Source organism: Globicephala melas, chromosome 20 (assembly GCF_963455315.2).
Source record: "Globicephala melas chromosome 20, mGloMel1.2, whole genome shotgun sequence".
Classification (NCBI taxonomy): Eukaryota; Metazoa; Chordata; class Mammalia; order Artiodactyla; family Delphinidae; genus Globicephala; species Globicephala melas.
In genome coordinates this window covers 29,867,473-29,885,306 of record NC_083333.1, presented here as the reverse complement: position 1 = coordinate 29,885,306, position 17,834 = coordinate 29,867,473, and the positions used below count along the sequence as shown (strand labels likewise).

Below are 17,834 nucleotides of genomic sequence, written 5' to 3'. Positions count from 1 at the left end.
AGGACTCTCCTCTAAGATGGTGTCCTTTCTACTTCTTTGCATGGGAACGTCTTTTGTTTTATGAAATAATGATAAGAGCAGATGATGGTGGTTTTCACTCAAATGTCGGGACCACCGGGACTTCCCTGGTGGTCCAGTGGTTAAGAATCTACCTTCCAATGCAGCAGACGTGGGTTCGATCCCTGGTCGGGGAACTAAGATCCCACATGCCGCAGGGTAACTAAGCCCGCATGCCGCAACTACTGAGCCCATGTGCTGCAACTACAGAGCCCATGTGCTCTGGAGCCCACCCGCCACAACTAGAGAGAAGCCCACGCGCTGCAACAAAAGATCCCGCGTGCCACAACTAAGACCCAATGCAGCCATAAATAAATACATATTAAATGAAACAATTAAAAAAAAAGACGGCAACCATATGTCAGCTCCCACTTCTGCTGTTAAAACTTTACTTGTGTGTGAAGTTCCCAAATCTCTTAACCACAATGCTTTTCTATATTTTCAAAAGAATAGATTTTAGCCCCAAAAGGAAAGGTTTGATTAAATAATATTTAAGAGATAATTACCGTCCTATAAGAATGACAAATATTTCAAAAACTGCTATGTGTAGCTTACCTTTATGGGCAAAATTATAAGGAAGGCATCCCCATTCCCTCTACCATCGTTTTCCAGTGGTCATGTGGTTTTTAAATTTTGCCTCTCATCCCGCTCCAGTGCACTGTCCCACTACTCCTACCAACATACTTCAAAACTTAACCTCAACAGATATGCTCGTTGCCTTGACTGTGGGGTGGTTTCAGAGGTATATAAAAATGTACTGAATGGCATACTTCAAATATGTGCAGTTTAGTATGTGGGGATACCTTAATAAAGACGCCCCAAAACTAATCTCACTAGCGGTATCAAGGTATTTGAATCTTTTGATATGTACTACCATTTTCACTGCCTACAGGTGTTTGTACCCATTTTCACTGCCACATTTTCACTAGCACCATATGAGTGGAAGATTCTTTTCTCATTCTCCTTAGGATTATATTTGAGCTTTGCCAACTGAATATGTCAAAAAATTTTTCTGGTTTCTCTAATTTGCTTTTCTTTGACTACTGGCAAGATAAATTTTTTAAATGTTTGATTACTAGTCTCTTTTATAAATTATCTTTTTCTTTGCTCATTTACCTATGTCAAAAGACATAAAGCTAGTAGGGTTTTTTTGGCAAGACCTGGGTTTGAACCCAGGACTGTCTGATCTTACGCAAGTCACACCACCTCTTTGGATCGCAGTTTTCTCCTCTATAAACCCCAGTTTTCTCCTCTATAAACCCCAAAGATCTGCAAATTTTAAATAGCTTAAATTAGTTAAGACTCATTCTTGGAAATGCAGCAGATATACAAGATATAATGCTGGTCGCTAATCCATTAACACCTTGACTATATAGAACATTAAATAGCAATGGTAATATACCCCCAAAATAAAACCAAAAAAACCCACAAAACACACAAAGAACAATTCTCATATTTTTAATAAAAAATAAGATGAAAATGTCTGATAATTAGTATACATATTTTAACATGCATCAAAGCCTTAAGATAGCATTTTTCCTTCTTAAAAAAAAAAAGATGCAGAGTAAATTTAGAGCTATACAGCCATAACCATAACCCAGTTTTCAAACAATTTCATTATCCACCAAAGATCCTTCATGCCAATCCCCATTCTCACCTTTAGCCCCACACGACCACTAAGACACTTTTGGATCCCACAGATTTGCCCTTTTTGGAAATATCACGTAAATGAAATCTGGTTGCTTTCAACTGGTACAATGTTTTTGAGATTCATCCACACTGTAACATGTATCCCAACTTCATTCTTCGTATTGCTGACTAATATTCCATTGTATGGATATCCATATGGATATCCACATTTCATTTACCCATTTACCAGTTGATGGTAGTTTGGATTACTTTCACTTATTGGCTATTATGAATAACTTCCATGTTCATGCTTTCGTGTGAAGATATGTTTTTATCTGTATTGGGTAGATAGGTAGGAAAGGAGCTACTGGGTCATAGGCTAAATTTATGTTTAACTTTTTAAGAAATTGCCAAACTGTTTTCCAAAGCTGCTGCACCAAGCAATTCCCACCAGCAATGGATGAGGTTCCCCGTTTCTTCAAGTCCTTGTTATTGCCTGTCCTTTTGATTGTAGCCATTCTAGTAGATATGAAGTGGATATGGTTTTAATTTTCATTTCCTGAAATCTAATGATGTTGAGCATCTTATGTGCTCATTAGCTATTTGTATACCTTTTTCGGTGAATGTCTACTGAAATCCTTTGTCCATTTTTAACTGGGTATTTTGTCTTATTATTGGGTTACAAGAGTTGTTCTTTATATAATCTGAAACAAGCCCTTTATCAGCTGTATGATTTGCAAATATTTTCTTCCAGTCTGTGGATTGTCTCTTCATGTTCTTAATGGTATCTTTTGAAGCACAATATTTTTAATTTTGATAAAGTCCACTTTATAAACTTTTTTCTTTTTGGATCATGCTTTTGGTGTTTTATCTATGAACTCTTTGTCTAACCAAAAGTCTTGAAGATTTTCTCCTGCACTAACGATTTTATAGTTTCAGCTTTTACATTTAAGTCTATGATCCACTCTGAGTTCATTTTTGCATATGGTGTGAAGTCTAAATCACCTTTTTTTTGTTTTTTGCATATGGACAGCCAACTGTCCTAGAACATTTATTCAAACGACTATCCTTTCTCCACTGAACTGCCTTGGCACCTTTGTCAAAAAATTCACCATAAAGATAAAGGTTTATTTCTGAACACTCAATTCTGCTCCATTTGTCTATATGTCTGTCCATGTGCCAGTACCACACTGTCTTAATTGCTTTAGCTTTATAGTATATTCTTTTTGTTTGCTTATTTGTTTTGGCCACACCACACCGCACATGGGATCTTAGTTTCCAGACCAGGGATCGAACCCGCGCCCCCTGCAGTGGAAGCGCCAAGTCTTAACCACTGGACCGCCAAGGAAGTCCCCCTCTAGTATATTCTTAAATTGGAAATTTTAAGACCTTCCTTTGTTTTTTGCCAAAATGATTTTGGCTATTCTAAGTCTTTTGCATTCTCATGTAAACTTTAGAAGCAGCTTGTCAATTGCTGCAAAAAAGAAGCCTTCTGTGATTTTGATGGGAACTGCATTCAATTTATAGATCAATTTAGGGAGAACTGCTATATTAACATCACTGTGTCTTCCCATCCACGAACACAGACTGTTTCTCCAGTTATTTGGATCTTCTTTAATTTCTCTCAGCCATGTTTTGCAGTTTTCAGTGTCCAAGTCTTTCACTTCTTTTGTTAAATTTATTCTCAAGTATTTAATTCTTTTTGATGCCATAGTGAAATTGTTCTCTTAATTTCATTTTCAAATTGCTTGCTAGTATACAGAAGTACAAATGATTTTCATATACTGATCTTGTATTCTGTGACCTTGCTGAACTTGTTTACTAGTTCTAGTAGCTGTGTGTGTGTGTGTGTGTGTGTGTGTGTGTGTGTGTGTGTAAGAACTCCTTAGGGTTTTCTACATACAGAATCATGCCAAAGTTTTACTTCTTCCTTTCCAATAAATGCTTTTTTTTTTTTTTTTAAACCTGACTGCTCAGGCTAGAATCTCCAGCACAATGCTGAATAGAAGTGAGGAGAATGGACATTCTTGTCTTGTTCCCAATTTTAGGGAGAAGGCATTTAGTTGCTCACCCTCAAATATGAGTTAACTCCTTGTGTTTTGTATGTTTTTCCTATACACCCTTTATCAAGTTGAAGAAGTTCTCTTTACCTAATTTGCTGAGAGGTTTTTTGTTTTTTTAAATCATACATGGGAGCTGAATTTTGTCAGATGCTCTTTCAGCATCTATTGCGATGACCATGTGGTTTTGTCTTTGATTTTATCAATATGGTGTACGACATTAAGTGATTTTAGGATGTTAACCCAAACTTGCAGTCCTAGGATAAATCCCATTTGGTCATAATCCTTTTTATATGTTTCTGGACTTGGCTTCCTAATATTAGACTGAAGATTTTTGTGTTTACATTGATGAGAGATATTGGGCTGTAGTTTAATTTTTTTATGATGTCTTTGGCTTTGTTATCATGGCAGTACTGGCCTCAGAATCAGCTGGGAAGTGTTTCTTCCTCCTATATTTTCTGGAAATGTTTGTGAAGGCTTTGTATTAGTTCTTTTTATGTCTGACAGAATCTATCAGTGAAGCCAAGATGACCTGGGCTCTTCTTTGTGCCAAATTGTTAATTGCTAATTCAGTTTCTTTACTTGTTGGATGTCCATTCAGACTTTTCATTCTTCTTGAGTCAGTTTTGGTAATTTGTCTGTTTCTAGAATTTTGTCCATTTCATCTATGGTGTCTAACTTGTCTGCACAAAGTTATTCAGAGTATCTACTTAATTTCTGTAAGATCAGTTCTCAAGTCCCCTCTTCATTCTTGATTTTGGTACTTTGTATCTTCTCTCTTTTTCTTGGTCAATCTAGCTACAGGTTTCTCAATTTAGTTGATATTTTCAATTAACCAGGTTTTGGTTTTACTGACCTTTTCTACTGTTTTCTATTTCTATTTCATTGACTTCACTCTAATCTATATTTCCTTCTTTTTGCTCGCTATGGGGTTTAGTTTGTTCTTCAGTTCCTGGAATCATAAGGTAGAAACTTAAATTATTGCTTTGAGATCTTTCTCTTTTTCTAATACAGACATTTAAAGCTATAAATTTCCCTCTTAGTACAGCTTAGCTGCATCACATGAATTTTGATATGTTGTGTTTTCTTTTTTAAATTCAGTTCAAAGTATTTTCTGACTTTCCCTTGTGATCTCTTCTTTGACCCATGGACTACTTGGAAATCACCTGTTTGATGTCCTATGTACTGTACATGGAAAGAAAGAGGGGCCCAAGGAGGACTCCAAAGTTTGAGCCTGGAGCAACTAGAAGGATGTAAGTGCTCTCGAGTAAGACAGGGAGGAGTACAGGCAGAGTGGATGCGGGGGCAAGAGCAGGAGTCAGGTCCTGACCCTGTGGGGTGGAAATGCTCACTAAACAGTCATGTGGAGATGTGGAGAAGGCAACTAGCTATGCAAATACTGAGTCTTGGGAGCAGCCCAGGCTGGCAAAATAAAACATAGGAGTCTTCAGGGTATGTATGGTATTTAAAGTCACAGGACTGAATAAGGTCACCAAAGGCGTAAGTGTAAACAGAAAAGAGAAAGTTTACACAGTGAACTTAGAGACGGTTTCAGGAAAGAGACTGGTGTTCTGTTAGGTATGTTAGGACGTTTAGAATTTGATCTGGCAAGGACAGAAGCCAATTCAAGCATTCTACAAAGCCATGGGTGCGAAACAAATGTCATCACATGATAATGTCAAACCTGTGACTAATGGTGGCATTAATGATAACAAGATAATGATATCAAGAGACCCAGGTCTCCAGATAAATAGACATTTTACAATATAGACTTATTAATGCCAGGCTTACTGCATATGTTTTTACTAAAATTATAATATCCTTAAATTATCCATGTTATAAAACAAGATCCTTACCCCCACACACCTGTGTTTTTCTTTACCCATATGCCTCTCTACCATTCTCAGTCATTCAATATGTATCTCTTCTGAAAACTGTGACATGAAAGTAAACAAGCAAAACCATTATCCCTCCAACCAGAGAGCCAAAGGAAGAAATAAAAGAGAATATGCTTATTCCAAAGCAGGTATCTTAATCTCTTCACCTTGTTAGGGTTTACAACACTCCATTCCTTCAAACTCTCTGTGTTGAAGAACTGGAAGAAAGACACAATACAGAAGAAAAATGGGTCAAGTGAGGAAATTGCTTTCCAACTGAAATGTGAGATTGAACAGGAAGTGTAGTAGGAAGTAGTTGAATTAGACAGAAGACAGACAGTTATCATACACTGCTCATATATATCAAAGGCACCTTACTTCTAGCTTATCCCATTAATAACTAAAGCATCCTGGTGTCAAGGTGACACAGATTTTCATTAAAATGCCTTACTTTTTATAATTTGAATCAAAACTAGAATCCCTTTAAGCAGGCTTAAAATTTTCAGTAATGTTAAATTTCAAACAATGTTTTAAGAAAAACCTGCTGCTGTGGCAGAAAAAAAAAGTAATCCATAAGATTTCAGGAGATCTATGTTTGTCTCACAGACATGCTCTTGCCTCAGCTGCATTGTGGATGCCAGACTTAGAAATCAGGGAGGAAAAAGAATTCACTATCAGGTTTTTCCAAGAGAAATAACATTTCTTATAAACACATCAAAGTTATTTTTCTTTCAATGTACTTTTAGAGCCCCAAATGATACTACTGATATTGGGGCTATCTATGAACCCATTAGACACAGGTAATTTACGTTAACATTTGGTAAATTTTTAAAATTAAAAGAAGCCAAATGCCACACATCAAATTTGGGGCCCCAAGCCATGCTGCGCAGCATGCGGGATGTTAGTTCCCCAACCAGGGATGGAACCCGTGGCCCCTGCAGTGGAAGTGAGGAATCCTAACCACTGGACTGCCAGGGAAGTCCTGATCTCTTAGATCTTTAATGGTAATAAAAATCACTCTGTCCATCTGAATGAGGGGGAACAACTGAACAGCCAGGAGCACAGTCCCAGCAATCAGGGAGCCCTGACCTCTCTGAGGTGCCCTGGTTTCCACATCTATTGATGAGAATAAAGTAGGTAATGTATTAAGTGCCCTGTACTTGGCACACAACAAGCACTCAAAAAAATACAGCTATTATGAAGTTTGGAATCCTTTCTCCAGTTGTGGTTTTATATCCTCAGAGCAAATAGGCTTAGCAAAACAACAATACATCGAAATGAAAGAAAGCACACTGTTCATCCTATTGCCTCAAGATAAGCCTTTACTCCCATCTCTGAAGTGCAAAGTTTCAGGAGAGAAAAAAAAAAAATGAAAAGGGCAAATGAAAAAAGCGGAGGGGGAGGGTTACAGGAAAGACAAATAAAAGGCAAGAAAAACTTCTGAGTAATCCTAAAGGCTGAATTCTGAAATCAATGTCCACTAATTTGAGATTTAGTTGGAAGACCACAAGCTAAAGAGAAAACCCCATTTTCTTAGGCCATGGGATCTACATAATCAAAATTCTGCCATCAAAGGCTAAATAGGGGGCTTCCCTGGTGGCGCAGTGGTTGAGAGTCCACCTGCCGATGCAGGGGACGCGGGTTCGTGCCTCGATCCGGGAAGATCCCACATGCCGCCGAGCGGCTGGGCCCATGAGCCATGGCCGCTGAGCCTGCGGGTCCGGAGCCTGTGCTCCGCAACGGGAGAGGCCACAACAGTGAGAGGCCCGCGTACTGCAAAAAAAAAAAAAAAAAGGCTAAATAGGCATATGTGTAAACTAATTAACCACATTTAATAACTGTGCTAAAAGAGTACTTAAATTATAGTTAACATAAATTGATTTTAAGAAAAAGAATTTTGACAACATCCTTTAAAAATTCGATCTGATTTCCAGAGTCCCCCTAGAGGAGTATAGAAAAATACATTTAATATATGCTAACCAGACATTGTGGATTGGCCAGAATGATCCTATTAGTTATAACACTCATTTTTCCAATGGCTAGTATCTAATGATAGTCACCTGATCTGTGAAAGGCAAACCAGGAATTATACCTAAAGTTCAAATGTCCTTAAGAAATGTCACATATTACTTCTTTACAATTTGGTTGGTGGAACTTACTGGCAATGCCCAGAGACCTGAAAAGAGAACTGCCCATTCCTACAGGTACCCACAGAAAACACGGTGCAAAGCATTCCACCGAGGACTGTTAAGATGGACTTATCGCATAACTCTACTCACACCTGCAGGTGCATCCCGTGCTCCCATGATGGGCTGACTAGCTGAAAATATGGTGGGTCACTATCCTAAAAAGACTAAAAAAAAAAAGAAAAAAAAAAGGCAGAGGAAAAGTAGTCATTATCAATCTCTTCCCTTCCCCCTATGATCATCTGTGGAAGCAACATCTCTGAAGAAACAAAGGACTCAAAATTGAAATTTTTTAACCTTAGTATCCACAAAATACTGTAGATATTACAAAGACAAAAACATTATTATCCCTGCTATCAAGGAACTCAAAACCTAATAGAGAAATGATGATGATAATTAAGGCTTTTTTGCAAAGCACTAATCGGTAAGTGGCTATGCTGGGGTTTAGAGTCCAAAATGAACAGGGAGAATAAATAGTGCTCATCAATTAAATGCAAAACCATAATACATACAAAGGTACAACAGTGGCTAAAGTTCTTATTCATCACCTGAATGTGGCAAATAAATAATATTTTTGTCTGTTTTAAAGCTTCCCCACCCCGTTCTAGAGGAGTAAAAAAAGAAAAGTCTATTTTGTTGCTTTAATTTTTTTCTTTGTTAATAAAGAACATATTATCACTTCTAATAAATTCACCTAACTTAAAAGGTTCTAGTAACTTCAACACAGCCACCATGAACACTGGTATACTACTTACATTATAATCTGATCTCATATTTTCTGGAAATACTTAAGATTTGTTTTCTCCCTTTCTTTTGTCAATATTCCATATCCATAAAGTTTACAATATTATCTGGGACTGTTATACAAAGTCTGAGTTAAGATTTTTTTTTTAGAGGGATGGTACTAAGAAAATTCAATTTCGTTGCGAGTACTCACCATAATTAACAGCAGAACCCTATTATTACATGGCTCATTACATACTGGGATTTATGCTTGTGAGTCAAATCCCCACCCCAGAACCTCAAACAATAAACTCTCCTAAAACTGCTATATTATGTGCCATCTTTCCCCGATCAGCGTTTTAAAAGGACTCATTTATGTATTTAATCAAACAGTTTAACATTAGCTTCTTTATTTACTTAATTTAAAGCCTCTCTGGAACATCCCAGAAAGAGCAGCGAGCACAGTGTGTCTGACCTCTTAGAATTCTTTCTTTCCAACAGCCCACACCAATCATTTGGTATTATTTTGTCCTGATTTTTCCTAACACCGTTTCAGTGTGCCCCTACCATTATGCTTGTCCAAGCTCGCATCGCCTGACAGACAACCACAACAGCCATGGTTTTCATGCTTCCAATCTCCCCTCCAACCATCCACTGTGTATCAGCTCCATGCAAGTTTCTAATCTACCACTTGGTTCAATATCATGCCCATCAACAACCATCAAAAGTTCCTAACCAGCCAAAGAATGGAGATTTTACCCATATAACCCCTTCTAAACCTCACTGCCAACATGAAAACTCCACGTACAGCTAGGTCTCGGTGTTCACTTATTCAATAAAAATACTGAGTTCCAGCTGCTATGGTTAGGTACTTGCCAAAATGTTCCCCAAACATGGCTTGCCCATTCGTCTCCTTGTAGAATATTCCTTCCATCCAGCCAAATGCTATCTATCAATCTTCCAGGGCCCATTTCAAGTGAAGTTCTGCCTGACCACTGTGACCCATGGGTCCCCTCCCTCTTTCGAATGACTGGGCACTCTCTTTTCACATTCCCAAGTCTGTTCCACTGAACTACACTACAAGGTAGTACCAAAGGGAAAACAGTGTTTGGTGGTCACATAAGTCTGGGAAAGGCTGACTGGGCTAACGAAGGTAAACGTTTCTTCTGCTGCTGGACTTCTCTAAGCATCCCACGTGCTAACATGCAGCTTCAAGAGGGGAGATGCGGAACACGGCTGTATAATTATATACCAACGTGGATTGCTGTGAACTTGAGGAAGCTTCATGACATTTAATTGGCATCTCAGTTTTTTGCTTTGTTTGTTTTTACTTGTTTGGTGCCTGTCTCCCTCACTAAGGACACCTCATGGAGGGCAGGGAGAGGTCAATCTTCACTGCGGCCGCTGAACACAGAAGGTATTAAATTTTTGTAGAGTAAAGGAAGGAACGACATGACCAGGCTTGGGCTTTAGAAAGTGGCTCAGACTCTGGCATCAGAGGACCTAGACATGTTATTAAGGCTCTAACTTCGGGCAAACTATTCAACTTGCATCAGCCTCAGCTTCCCAATCTAGAAAATGAACACAATATACTACCTACCTTACAAGCTGCTGCTGAGGAATGGAAAACATACATAAAGTGCATCAGTGGGACACAGACCAGAGGAAAAGAGACTATAATCCAAGCTATTAATCCATGTGTGAGGGCTCTGAAGTAGACTGAGTGTAAATTCTGGCTTCACTTCCTACAAGCTGTAGGAGCTTTTATTTCCTTCCCTGTCCTCCCTTTCCTCCTTCGTAAAATAGAATTAAAGCACCCATTTTCTGGGAGTGTTGTGAGGATTAAGTAAGATAAACACTCACATCCTTGGCACACTATCACACAGTAGATGCTCAAATGTTAGCTGTACCTATTTGAAGATTATTTTTAAACTGAGATCTGGCGACCTGAGAGGATGCTTCCTAACCCCCCAACATGCACACACAATTCTCCACTGTCCTCAGTGACTCAAATGTACGTGCTTCCGCACAGCCAACATCTGCTGCCCTCACCTACCCCCAAAGCCTCGTTTAAGACATCAGTCTCCTGAAGAATAAAGCCCATTGCTGTAAATTCCCTTCCTACACTTTCCCCTCCCCCTGTGCATTTCACATAGAGTGTGAGAAAACATGCAATCAAAGGAGTAATTCTACCCCACCCCCCCAATTCCTGACGTTAACATCTTTTCACAGTCCCAATGGTTGGGAAGGTGATAAGTTTTGCCTCTGCTGCCATTTCCCAGCTTCAGACCTTAACTTTAATTCCTGGTTGCTATCTTAAATTATTCGTTTATTAAAAGAAAAATTAAAAACAAATTATCTTTGGTAATAAAAAATAAACAATGCCTTTGCCAGACTCAACCCAAGCAACTGATTTTAGTTGTGAGAAATCTTATCCTTAATAAGCTAGACTATACACATAAAATGAATCTGGCAAAACACATACGCCCAATAACCACCTCGGCACTAACCACGTTTGGCACTAGCCAGCCTGTGTGTTAGTAAAAGACTCAGTCACAGACAGGGGTTATCCCGCTGCTGAGAATAATTTGACTTGATATTGTGATATTGTAGGTTTGCACTTCAGGCCTTCAGAGGAAGGGCATTACGAAATAGAACAGTGTAATGATTTCTAAAACATTCTAAAGAAGGAAAACAGAGTAGGACTTTAGATTGAAGAAAAAAAGCTGTTCAGGTGTTTGTATTCTAGAGGATCATAGGGGATCACCTGGATTTATACAAGTAGATGGGTGTTCACAGAAAATGCTGTAACCTTATAACAAAGATGAGCTGACATGTCTGCACACTCTTCCATTTTCATATTTCTGTACAAAAATTTTTTTTAAATTTTGTGTCAAAAAACGTTTATGAAAAAAAGGTTTATGAGGAAGTAGAGTGGGATCTAAGCCACATGGTACCTATCTAGCCCATAGGCTCTCTTCTCTGGAGGACTCCACAGGACTCTCTCCTTTGGGCCCTGTACACAAGGCCCAGTGGCCAGGTGATGTGTCTTCAGGCAGGTCATTACCCAACAGGATAGAAGTATTGCAACAAAGAGGCAAACAAGGAGAGGGAGACCCTGAGACAGACAACCCGCTGCTCCTCATTTCCCACAGCAAATGTTGAAATCCATTGGCCTAGAAGAGACATATTTCAGAAGCTGTATTCTTGCCTACCCTTAACCATTACTACATCTTAGAAAACCAAAGTCCCAATGCGGAGCTGGAACTCAGAGAGCCACACAGAATATTAGAGTTCAAAATAGCAGTGAACGCTGCTTTCCCAAGCCCATTCCTTCTGTTGTGGTTTGCAGCCATGGAGGGCTCAGGAGGGTGCGAACAACTATCTGTGCTACAGCAGGGATGTTTTATGGCTGGATGCCCAGATTGTCTAGCTCTGCACACAGCTCTATAGTCTTTGAGGGCTACAGAGGAAGAATGCATTCTTAACAAACAGCTCTCCATCCCTGCAATAGCTTCTTCATTCTCTGAAAGCATGTGTGGCCAAGAAAAGAATTCATTTTTAGTAAAACTCCAAAAATAGCACAAAGGGTATGAATTTTCACCATGTTTTTAACACGCAAATCCTTGTCACATTCCAGTTGGAGAACTGAAAAATAACTATTTTACTTTTCATTAAATAAGTTACAGTTCAAATACATAATTTGCACAAGAGAAAAGTTACAGGATTATTTTAATCAAGTTATTCAAACAAGTTCACTGGGCAAGGAGTACACATTTTTTGGTTTCAATGTCAAACATACATTCTCTACGTAAGCTTTTAGTTATTTCTGACAACAAGGAATCTTTATATTTTTAAGTAATTATATTCCTGAAGAGTTGTGTATAAGCTGAATGTTTATGATTGAAAACATCTTAAAGCTTATGTATATTATTTTGCAACGTAAAGAACGTTCTCCTCATGAATGCACAATTATTTAAAAGCTAATTTGATTTACTCAATACTCTGTAATGACCTATATGGGAAAAGAATCTAAGAGTGGAGATACATATATAGATATATAGATAGATAAATAGATAGATAGATATACACACACACATACACACACATATATATACCTATATATAACTGATTCACTTTGCTGTGCAGCAGAAACTAACACAACATTGTACATCAAGTATACTCCAATAAAAATTTTAAAAATAATAAAAGCTAATTTGTAAAAATGTAGATAGTCATGATCAGACTGGCTTAAAAAAAGAAAATCTGTAAAATGTCCTAAAAAAAAAAAAAGGCCACTTCATACTCTGCTCCCTCTACTTACATCTATGGCATCTTCAAACAAAATTATTAAGATGTTAACTGTCTTAATTAAGCAAATAAAATCCAGTCACCTTTACCGTGAAGCCAGTTATCATACAAAATAGACCACGACACTAATACTCTTTGAAAAGATTTCCTTACAGCTCACCTAATAAATAAATTAATTAATTAATTAAAAAAAAACATCAAAAGAGCCTCTGAAATTAAGCTGGAATAAAAGGTAAAAACCCACCTGATTTTCTCAAAATCAGGAGTAAGAAGTCAAAACAGTTTTAATCACAGAAAAAGAAAAGCAAAACAAACAGACAAAAACAGAGTTACCTGGTTCCTGCCCACTTACAGCTCTGCCTCCTCAGGGCTCCACCTCCTGCTCCCTCAGCCTACCCAGGTTCCAAGGCTTTCTATAAATCTGTCCCTTGTCATATTCCCTTGCTACCTCTCCATTTCTCATGCTTTCCACACAGGCTTCAGTTGCTCTGGCTAAGTAATCTTTGCTTGCTCCATCCCCAAATCTTAACTAACTCATATGCTATTCAGATATGTGGAATAGCCTCAGACTTCATATCCAATCCATTTTCTTTCTTACAAAATCTTCTCAGATATCACCTTCACACAATAAACCCTGACTGAGAGGTCCATATCATGGAAAACATAAGCATGCAATCTCATGGATCTAATTCCTACTGGGGAAGGCCAAAAATACCCCCCATAAAATAGTCTTTAAGATGGCTCTCAGCCTTAAAATGTTAAGTTGTTAAAGAAGTTATATGATGTCAAAGACATTCTATATGCTCAAATCAAATAACAGAGAAACAGACTTTCACTAGTACTCTCTCTTTTTTTAAGTTTAAAATTAGCATCACTTTTTTGAGTCAAGCAATAGTAAGTTTACATTCAGGACCTTATCACCCCCACTTGGAGTTTGGGAAGTAATGCAAACAACCCATTCTCAGCCAGTACTGTAGGAATTTTATCTTCCATTTCTTTCCAACTGAAAGCTCTCTTCAGTAAGGAAAAAGGCTGCCGCCTTTCCAGCCCTGACCTCCTCCTCCTCCAGCTTGGTTTTGGAAGTGAGCCAGATGACAGCATTTGCAAAAGCACAAATTTATCTCCGTAAAGCCGGCTGTTTAACAAAAAGGTGGTGGTGGTGAGAAATACTGTAATTTAAAGTTTCCTATATTCCCTCCATGGTTTAGTTATAGTTAATCATTGAGAGTCAAATGAAACAATTTGCTCCACCTTCCCTCAGAATCAGCACTCTAAGGCAACTACTTGTTCCAAAATTCCTGAGCCAACTAAGTATAAACATAAACCTGTTACAAAATAATCTTTGTCAAAGTGTTAAAACATATGCCACTTGAAAAAGAACAACAATAAACACTGTGAGGAGGAAAACCTAAAATCAACTTTGACGTGTACCCCAGGTTACTACTAAAATATTTAAATGCCAGAATCCAAAACGAAGTAGTTAGGATTAAGTCTCATGACAGCCTCGGGGTCAACTTTATTTAATTTCATACCTTAATAGTAAATCAGAGGTACCAAACAGTAAGGTCTCTGATTTGGACAAGAATATGAAAGACTCAGAACAAAGTAACAACTATTCAGACGTTTATCATCTGTGAACACCAATAATAAAATTAATTCGGATAATACAACTGGGTTAGTCATTTTGAAAACCTCATTTTGCATCATTTCCCCCAACAAAGCATCCTAGGAGTGCCACACAGAAAGGTGTTCAAAGACCTTCACCACCTTCCATGGTTCTGGAATAATGTAAATTTTTTCAAGGTGCCCTCTGCCAACCAAGTTCATCTGGCCTGGGGCTAAGTTTTATCCTTTATTCATTCATGTAGTATTGAAGGAAGTCTGGAATCTATGCGTAGAATTGTCGCACCCCCTACACATTTCAAACCGGCCACCACTGTCTTCGAAGATCACTCAAGCCACATTTCCAGTGCCTCAACTCATCCCCATAGTTACTCAATTCTAAATGTAGGAAATAACTTGCGTAAAATAAGCCTCCTGCGGGGTCAAATTACGTTCAGAGACGTAGCAGCCTCTACACAGTGATCATCAAACTGACCACCTACACCGCAGCACATCCACGTGAACACCGGATACAGGAGAAAACCCGAACCTCAGCAACACAATGGATTAAACCAGCCAGACGCCTCCAACTTGCAACTCCTTAAAGACGCTTAAGTTGGACATCTACAGAGCACCATTTTGAGTTCAGAATCTGCAGTTCATGCCTAGACATAACCGAGCAGACCACTCAAATGGAGGTTCAATCTGACAGAGGCAAAGGTTCGAGACAGTCGCACTCATTTTGCACAGAATCCCTGAGGCTGTCGAGCGTCTTACACCGCAAGAGGTGCAGCCAGGATCTGCGGCTCCTCCTCCCCCGCCCCGCGACGTGGAGGCAGCAATCCTGCATCTTCCGTGAGATTCCCAAAGCTGCGTGTAACCTGCAAGCGAAAGGTTCTTCACCGAGTTAACGCGCAGGGAACCCCTGTATCTGTATCTGCACATTTAACAGGCACGAATCTATTAATTAACCTCATCCACCAGGCAAAGGTGCAGAGGAGGCGTCGCTCGAGCGGGGGTGGCCCCAAGGCGCTCGGGTTCCGCGCTCCGAGAGCGGGGCAACTGCGGGTCGGCTCCCGTCCCCCGTGCGCATCGCCCTGCAGCCTGCAGCGCGGCGAGCAGCCCACCTGATTCCAGACCCGTGGGAGGCCGAGGGGCTCCTCCACGCTCGCCTAGGCACGCCCGCGCCTGCTCTCCCCCAAACAACGGCGCGGGAGGCCCCACACCGAAAACGCTTGGGTTCATGCATGCCATCAGAAATGCAAAACCCGCGGGTGACTGCTCAGGGGAGCCAATTCCACCAACCGCATCGTTTCCAGACACCACACACGCAACCGCCGTGTGGCCGCGCCGACCGTGCCGATCGCGCAGAGCACCGCGAGCCTCTCTCCCCGCGCGCGCCCGCACCCGGCCCCGCGCAGCCGGCAGCTCCTCCCGCCGCCGTGCGCCACTCACCCTTCCCGCCGGGACCCGCGACCCCTCGCGCTCCGGGTCCGGCCGAACAAAGGCGACGCCAACGGCTCCGCCGACTGCGGCGGCTCGGAGGCCCAGCCCGCGCTCACCTGGGATCCGTCCCCGGCGGCGGCGGCGGCGGCTCCTCGGCGGGGCTCCGGCGGCGCGGGCCTGGCGGCGGCGGCGACAAAAACGACTCGAGCAGCCGCCCCGGGGCCTGCGGGGCGCTCGGGCGGCGGGGGCCCGCTCAGCGCCGGCGCCGCGGGCTCAGGTCCCGGCGCGAGCGGCGGCGCGGGCGGGTGGGCGGCGACGCGTCCCAGCGGGTCCAGGTCCGGCCCCGGCGACGCCGCGACGCGCCCTCCTCCTCGCACCAGCAGGCGGGACAGCAGCTCCGGCGCGGCCCGGGATCCGAGGCGGCGGCGGCTGCGCTCGGCGCTCTGCTTTCGGCCGGCTCCGCTCCCTCCGCCTCCGGCTCGGGCGGGCCCGCGTCGGCGGCGGCAGGAGCGCGGCAGGCGCAGGGACGGCCCTGTCAGGGGCGGTGGGGGCGGCCGGGGCGGCGCTCAGGGCTGCGGGGCGGCAGGGCCGACGGCGGCGGCTGCGGCTCCCGGGGCCGTCGCGCTGAGGTGCGGAGCTGCCACCGCGGCCATCTTGTTGCTCTAACTGACAAGAACCCCCCTCCCCCCGCTCCAGCCAGACGGGGCGCTCGCGCCCCCTTCCCCGCCCCGCCTTGGCCTCCAACAGGAAGTCGTCCTGGCCCCTGGCACGTGACTCCACCGTATCTGCATACCGGAGAGCCAACTGGCCAATCGGCACTCTAAACCCGAGCTCCGCCCCCGCGCGCCCCTCCCCGGCCCATTGGCTACTTCCAGCTAAGCCACGCCCCCCACCCCCCACTTAATACCCGCCAGCACTGTAGTTCCCCAGACCGCGGGGGGGGCGCGCCAGGGTGCTGGCGGGTACGCGCGAGTCCCGAGGGATCGCGCTCTGCTTGGGGTGCGTGGAAACTCGCGCGGCGTCATTCCTTTTCTTAGGTTGCTGCGAGTCTGCATTAGCGCGGCTCAACCGCGGGGCGAGGACCCGGCTCTGTGCGCCCGCTCGGTTTCCCCAGCCGGCCGGCCCCCTGCGGCTCCCGAGCCAGGGTTTTGCGCTGTATTTTCACCCGTTGGCGCTGGCCTTCTATGCGGCGGAACCCGGAGACGGCCCGGGCGCGCGTCCCGCCCGTGCCGTGCACACGCCCTGCACCTCCCCACCGTGCACACACACGTACACGCGCCGGCCGGGGCCAGGGAGCATCCTGCTCGCCGCCCGCCTCCCAGCCTGCCCCTGCGCGCCCTCTGCGAACCAAACAAGCCTCGCTGCGAAACAGCCCCCGGGAGGCATCCCTGTCCCCGGAGCGCGAGCATCCCGCCCCCACCGCGCAAACAGCTGTTGGGCCGAACCCGGGCGCTCCGGCTCCCACCGTCCACGGTTCCTTCCCGGTGCTCTGCACCCGGTAGTGGTCCTCCATCCCGCCGCTCCTCTTCCATGTACACTAGTCATTAATCGTGGATAAGGTCAGGAGCGATGTGCAATTTAAAAGTCCCTTTTTAACTTTCGGTTCAAGTCACGAGAAGATATTGAAACCAAGATTTCTCTCCATTTTCGTGAAGCGTGGTGGAAGCAGGCCAGCTTTCCCCTTTGTGCGGTGGAGGCTCAGCGGTGCTACTTGAAAGTTGCTCGTGTTGGAGACCATTCCCTATCTACGTGTCCCCGTCTTGAAGAGCAGATGACACGTTACTTTCGCAGTGCAATTTTGTTACCGCGAGTGTCTTGCTTTGAAACGTCTGTGGATGAAAGAGACACAACAAATTCCCCTTTCTCGATTCCCTTCGGGGTCCCATGAGCTCGGCGCCCTCCTTTCTTCTTACTGCCATATTTTAAGCTCTCCGGTAGTCAAG

General features: G+C 42.9%; 1 protein-coding gene across 1 annotated transcript in view; it reads right to left on the bottom strand.

Moving 5' to 3' along the window:
* TNRC6C (trinucleotide repeat containing adaptor 6C) overlaps positions 1–17,377 on the bottom strand; it is a 139,314-nt gene extending 121,937 nt beyond the window's left edge. Inside the window, exon 1 of the mRNA XM_030837821.3 lies at positions 17,357–17,377. The gene's annotated coding sequence lies outside the window, so the exon portion shown is untranslated. The remainder of the gene's footprint in view (positions 1–17,356) is intronic.
* Between the last annotated feature and the right edge of the window lie 457 nt (positions 17,378–17,834).